Below are 6,883 nucleotides of genomic sequence, written 5' to 3' on the forward strand. Positions count from 1 at the left end.
TGTGTATGGAAACACAAAAGACTCTGAATAGCCAAAGCAATCTTGAGAAAGAAAAATGGAGCTGAAAGAATAAATCTTTCTGACTTCAGAATATACTACAAAGCTAAAGTTATCAAGGCAGTATGGGTGCTGGTAAAAGAAAAAAAAGCAGGAATATAGACCAATGGAATAAGGCAGAAAGTCCAGAGATAAACTCACTCACCTATGGGTACCTTATCTTTGACAACGGAGGCAAGAGTATACAATGGAGGGAGATGGCTTCAGAATGGTGGAGGAATAAGATGACACCACCTTCTCCCCCACAAATATACCAAAAATCATCTGTATGTGGAACAATTCCCACATGATATCTTCTGAACACTGTCAGAGGACCCCAGAAGTCCAGAAGGGCAAACCAATCTCCTCGGAATGAAGTAGAACAAAAGATAAAGACAAAAGGGGAGACAAAGGATTTCAGAATGGGGACCCTTGTCCCAGCGAGGAAGTCACAAAGTAGGAGAATTTCTAAACAATAAGAAACCCCCTCACAGGTGGGATCAGCAGGGAACTTTGGATCCTCAGAGGAGAGCACGAGGCAAAGCAGAGAAAATTCACTACAGAGACTGTGCCAAACAGCAATTTCCAGCTAAGAAATTGGCTCACATACTCACATTCACCTGCAGCGAGTGGGGGCTGGGTGTGGAGGCTTAGGCTTCAGGGGCTGGTCCTCAGGGAGAGGACTGGGGCTAACTGCTATGAAGATAATATGGAAAAAAAAAAAAAAAAAACAGGAAAATCCATTGGGCCACCAGAGAAACAAAAGAACATTCCATGGGAAGGCCCTAGCACAGTACTCTAAGTCTGCTTATGCCCACAGAACGAAGGACCATACTCTAGTGACTACCAAAACGGGGCAAGCTGGCTATGGTCTATGGCCCCAGAGACAGTCTGGGAAGCAGGCACATGATTGTCAGCAGCAGAAGGCAAGGTGCCAGTACAGTCAGCTCAAGAGATGGTGACTACTGCCAAGCTATGAAAATCCATGGATTGCTACCTACGTCTTCCTGGGATTTTTAGCGGCTTAGCACTGTCAAAAGTGTCACAGTCTGGGTCCAACTCCTCTTTGGAAACACATAACTCACCTCAGGCTGAGGTGAACCTCCATGTGGCCCAGCCACAGCAAGCACTCCCCACACACTCCAGGGTATTTTCAGTATTCCTCCCTCTCTACAGGGCAACTGAGCAAGTGAGCCCGAAGAAGAAGCCACTTTTATCTCCTATGTCAGGGCAGAGATCAGACACTGGAAAGAGACTTTCAAGGAGAGTTGGGGCAAAAATCAAAGCAAAAGCATGAGCAAAAGAAAGAACAGTGACAAGTGCAGCAGTTTAAATTCCCACAATTAATCTGAGGCTATGCACTTTAGAGTCAAATGTAGACTTTAAGAGAAATTACAAGCTGGAGCAAGGGAAGAACTGAGTCTGAACTGACTCCACACTGCCCATAACAGGTCCAGAGAGCTTCCTAGATATATTGGAAGACTTTCTGAATAGGCAGTAATACTGGAGCAGGAAAACAGAGGAATCACTCAGACGTCCCTCTCACTACCACTCTATATATACTCCCCACCCATATTTTTTTATTTTTAAAATACTGTCCTCCCTTTTTTTCTCATATTATCTAATAGGGTTCTTTATTATTTCTTTAATTTTATTTTTATAACTTACTTTTATCTTTAAAATACATTATTTTAAAAATAAATTCTATATATTTTCTATTCAATGTTTTTTTTTTTATTTTGTATTTTTGAGAGTCTGTTTTTTCTAGGTTTCTTATTTTTTATTTTCAATCTTTTGTATTCAATTTTGTACCTTTGAGAGTCAAATTTTTCACTTAAGGGTTTGATTATTGCCTTGATTGCTCTCTTCTCTTTTCACTCTTCCTAGTCACCTTCTCATCCCTTCTTCTCCTTTTCTTCTTCTGTTCTCTATATAAGCCTGTGAATCTCTCTAGGTGTTCTTGGCTGTTGAGTTGTTTCACCATTAATATGGGAGTTTTCTCTTCTGTGCTGTATTGCCTGAGAAGTCTTGATATTACTCTAAGAGGCTGGGCCTGAATCCCAGAGGTAGGAGACTCAACTCCAGGACCATGTAATAGATGAGACCAAGCTCCAGCCAAGAGCCAGTAAGCTCCAGTGCAGGACACCCCATGCCAATCCTTCAGCAAAGCAGGAGCACAAACCTCCACATTGGTAGGCAGACTGCCAAAAGTCATACCAAACCCACAGATACCCCAAAACACATTACACGACACAGCACTGCCCTACACAGTGACTAGATTCAGCTCCATCCACCAAAACACAGGCACAAGCCCACTCCCTTCCCCAACCAGGAAACCTTTAAAAGGCGCTAGTTCAACTGCACCACAGACTTCACAATTAAGAGGAGCTAGGACCTTCAATGGGCTTCCCTGGTGGCTCAGAGGTTAAAGCGTCTGCCTGGAATGCGGGAGACCCAGGTTCAATCCCTGGGTTGGGAAGATTCCCTGGAGAAGGAAATGGCAACCCACTCCAGTACTCTTGCCTCGAGAATCCCATGGATGGAGGAGCCTGGTAGGCTACAGTCCATGGGGTCACAAAGAGTCAGACACGACTGAGCAACTTTACCTTACTTACTTAGGACCTTCAATAGCTACATAGTTCTGATAGGACTATCGTATCCTAGTTCCATAGGACTGGTGCTGAAGCTGAAGCTCCAATACTTTGGCCACTTGATGTGAAGAACTGACTCATTGGAAAAGACCCTGATGCTGGGGAAGATTGAATGCAGGAGGAGAAGGGGATGACAGAGGATGAGATGGTTGGATGGCATCACTGACTCGACGGGCATTAGTTCGAGCAAGCTCTGGGAGTTGGTGATGGACAGGGAAGCCTGGCATGCTGCAGTCCAAGGGATCACAAAGAGTCAGACACAGTTGACTAAGTGACTGAACTGAACTGAACTGATGACCTTCCAGCCTGCAGAAAGGAGGTTCCAAATATAGTAAATTAAACAAAATGAAAAGACAAGAAATATGCAGCAAATAAAGGAATATGGTAAAAAAAAAAAAAAAAAAAAACAAGACCAAACAATGAGGAGGAAATAGGTAGTCTACCTGAAAGAGAATTCAGAGTAATGATAGTAAAGATCATTCAAAATCTTCAAAACAAAATGGAGGCACAGATAAATAGGCCAGAGGCACAGATCAAGATGATGCAAGAAATGTTTAATAAGGACACAGAAGAATTAAAGACTAAACAATCAGCAAAGAACAACACACTAAATGAGATTAAAAATACACTAGAGGGAACCAGCAGTAGAATAACTGAATCAGAAGAATGGATAAATAAGCTGGAAGATACAATGGTATCTTCTATACAATGGTAGAAACTGAAGCAGAGCAGAATAAAGGGAAAAAAACATAAGCAGAAATGAGGACAGACTCAGAGACCTCTGGGACAACAGTAAATGGTGTAACATTTGAATCATAGGTGTCCCAGAAGAAGACGAAAGCAAATGTCATAAGAAAATATTTGAGGAGATTATAATAGAACATGTCCCTAAAATGGGAGGGAAATAGTGGCTCAGGTCCAGGAAACACAGAGAGTCCCATACAGGATAAACCCAAGGAGAAACACACTAAGACACATATTAATTAAATTAACAAAAACTAAACACAGAGAACAAATATTAAAAGCATCAAGGGAAAAGCATAAAAAAAAAAAATACAAGGGGATACCAATAAGGCTATCAGCTGGTATTTCAAAAGAAACTCTGCAACCAGAAGGGAATATCAGGATATACTTAAAGTGATGAAAGGGAAAATTCTACAAACAAGATTATTCTATCCAGCAAGGACCTCATTCAGATTCAAAAGAGAAATCAAAAGCTTTACAGGTAAGCAAAAGTTAAGAGAATTCAGCACCGCCAAACCAGCTCTTCAACAAATGCTAAAGGAACTTTTATAGACAGGAAACACAAAAAGGAAAGGCTTATTAAAGCAAACCTAAAACAATGAAGTGAATGGTAGTAAATTCATACTTATCAATAATTACCTTAAATGTAAATGGGCTAAATGCTCCAACCAAAAGATACAAATTGGCTGAACGAATACAAAAACAAGACCCTTATATATGTTGTCTACAAGAAACCCACCTCAAGCTTAGGGACACGTACAGACTGACAGTGAGGGGCTGGAAAGTGGTATTCCTTGCAAATGAAAATCATAATAAAGCAGGAGTAGCAATACTCATATCAGATAAAATAAATACCATTACAGAGACAAAGGACAATACATAATGATCAAGGGATCAAGCCAACAAGAAGATATAATAATTAGAAATATATATATACATATGTATACCCAACATAGGAGGAGGAATTCCCTTGATAACTCAGTTGGTAAAGGATCTACCTGCAATGCAGGAGACCCCTGGTTTGATTCCTGGGTTGGAAAGATCCCCTGGAGAAGGGAAAGGCTACCCACTGCAGTATTCTGGCCTGGAGAATTCCATGGACTCTATAGTCCTGGGGTCACAAACAGTTGGACATGACTGAGCAACTTTCACAACATAGGAACACCTCAGTACATAAGGCAACTGCTAACAAATATTAAAGGGGAAATCAACAGTAGCACAATAAGAGCGGGAGATTTTAATATAGCACTCATACCAATGGACAAATCAACCAGACAGAAAATTAGTTCAGAAACATAAGCTTTAAATGGTACATCGGACCATTTGGACCTAATTAACAACTACAGGGCATTTCATCCAAAAACAATAGATTTCACTTTTTTTTCAAGTGCACATGAAATATACTCCAGGATAGATTACATCTTGGACCATAAATCAAGCCTTGGTAAATACTAAAAATTGAAATCTTTTCAAGCACCTTTTTGGACCACAATGCTATAAGATTAGATATCAACTACAAGGAAAAAGAAAACTAAAAAACACAAGCATGTGGAGGCTATGTAATGCACTAGTGAATAGCCAATAGAATCTGAGGAAGTTAAAAAGGAAATCAAAATATGTCTAGAAACAAATGACAATGAAAACATGACAGCTCAAAACCTATGGGATGCAGTAAAAACAGTGCCAAGAAGAAAGTTTATAGCAATACAAACCTACCTCAAGAAACAAGACAGACACCAAGTGAACAACCTAAATTTACACTTACAGCAACAATAAAAAGGAACTAAAAGCCCAAAATTTAGTAGAGGGAAAGAAATCATAAAGATCAGAACAGAAATAAATGAAAAAGAAGTGAAGGGGACTACAGCAAAGATCAATAAAACTAAAAACTGGTTCTTTCAGTAAATAAAACTGACAAACTGTCAGCCAGATTTATTAAGAAAAAGAGAGATGTTTCAAATCAATAAAATTAGAAATAAAAAAAAAAGTTACAACAGACAACACAGAAATACAAAGGATCATAAGAGACTACTATGACCAATGATATGTAAACAAAATGACAACCTGGAAGAAATGAACAAATTTTTAGAAAAATGTAGCCTTCCAAAACTGAGCCAAGAAGAAATAGAAAATATCAAGAGACCAATTACAAACACAGAAATCAAAACTAATGAAAAATCTTCCAGCAAACAAAAGCCTAGCGTTAGATGGCTTCACAGGCGAATTCCACCAAAAGTTTAGAGAAAAGCTAACACAATCCCTACTCAAATTTTTCAGAAAATTGCAGAGGAAAGCAAACTCCCAAACTCATTCTATAAGGCCAGGATCACCTTAATATCAAAACCAGACAAAGATGCCACAAAAAAGGAAAATTACATACCAATATTACGATGAACGTAGATGCAAAAATACTCAACAAAATCCTAGCAAACAGAATCCAACAACACATTAAAAAGATCATACGTCATGATTAAGCGGGTTTTATTCCAGAGATGCAAGGATTCTTCAATATACTCAAATTAATCAATGTGATAATCATATTAATAAACTGAAAGATAAAAACCATATGATCATCTCTCTAGATATAGATAAAGCTTTTGAAAAAATTCAAAAACTCTCCAGAAAGTAGGCATAGAAGGAACATATCTCAACATAATAAAGGCCATATATGACAAACCCAAATCAAACATTATCCTCAATGGCGAAAAACTGAAAGCATTTCCTCTAAAATCAGGAACAAGACAAGGGTGCCCACTCTCACCACTATTATTCAACATCATTTTGGTTTTTGTCCAAGGCACAACAACTGGAGAAGAAAAAGAAATAAAAGGAATCCAGACTGGAAAAGAAGAAGAAAAACTCTATTTCCAGATGACATGAGTCTTTATACAGAAAATCTTAAAAATGTCACCAGAAAATTACTAGCCCTTTGTTGTTGTTGTTCAGTCACTCAGTCATGTATGACTCTTTGCAACCCCATGGGCTACAGCACACAAGGCTTCCTTGTCCTTCACATTGTCCATCTCCTGGAGCTTGCTCAAACTCATGTCCATTGAGTCAGTGATGTCATCCAACTGTCTTATCCTCTGTCATCCCTTGCTCCTCCTACCTTTATTATATTCATTGATTACTAGCACTGTCAGAGGACACCAGGCACCCAGAAAGACAGCCCAGTTGCCTCGAAAGGAGGTAGGACAAAATATAAAAGATGAAAATAGAGACAAAGGATTTAGGGATAGAGGGTTTATCCTGGGGAGGGAGTCATGAAGGAGACGTTTCCATGCAATAGGAAACCCTCTCACAGGCATGTCAGTGGGGAGACTGGGAATCTCAGAGGGCTACATAAGTGGAAAAATAAAATAAAATAACCACATAGTATGTGCCTAACTGCTACTACCAGTGGAGAAGCAGCTCAGACACTTGCATCCACCAGCAGTGAGTGAGGGCTGGGC

At 39.5% G+C, this 6,883-nt stretch overlaps 1 non-coding gene across 1 annotated transcript; it reads left to right on the forward strand.

The window, feature by feature from the left end:
• Positions 1–2,443: 2,443 nt before the first annotated feature.
• On the forward strand, positions 2,444–2,515 carry TRNAS-GGA (transfer RNA serine (anticodon GGA)). Its single transcript has one exon. It is a non-coding gene; the product is annotated as a tRNA-Ser (tRNA).
• Positions 2,516–6,883: the final 4,368 nt, after the last annotated feature.

Source organism: Capricornis sumatraensis, unplaced genomic scaffold (genome assembly GCF_032405125.1).
Source record: "Capricornis sumatraensis isolate serow.1 unplaced genomic scaffold, serow.2 scaffold1, whole genome shotgun sequence".
Taxonomy (NCBI): Eukaryota; Metazoa; Chordata; class Mammalia; order Artiodactyla; family Bovidae; genus Capricornis; species Capricornis sumatraensis.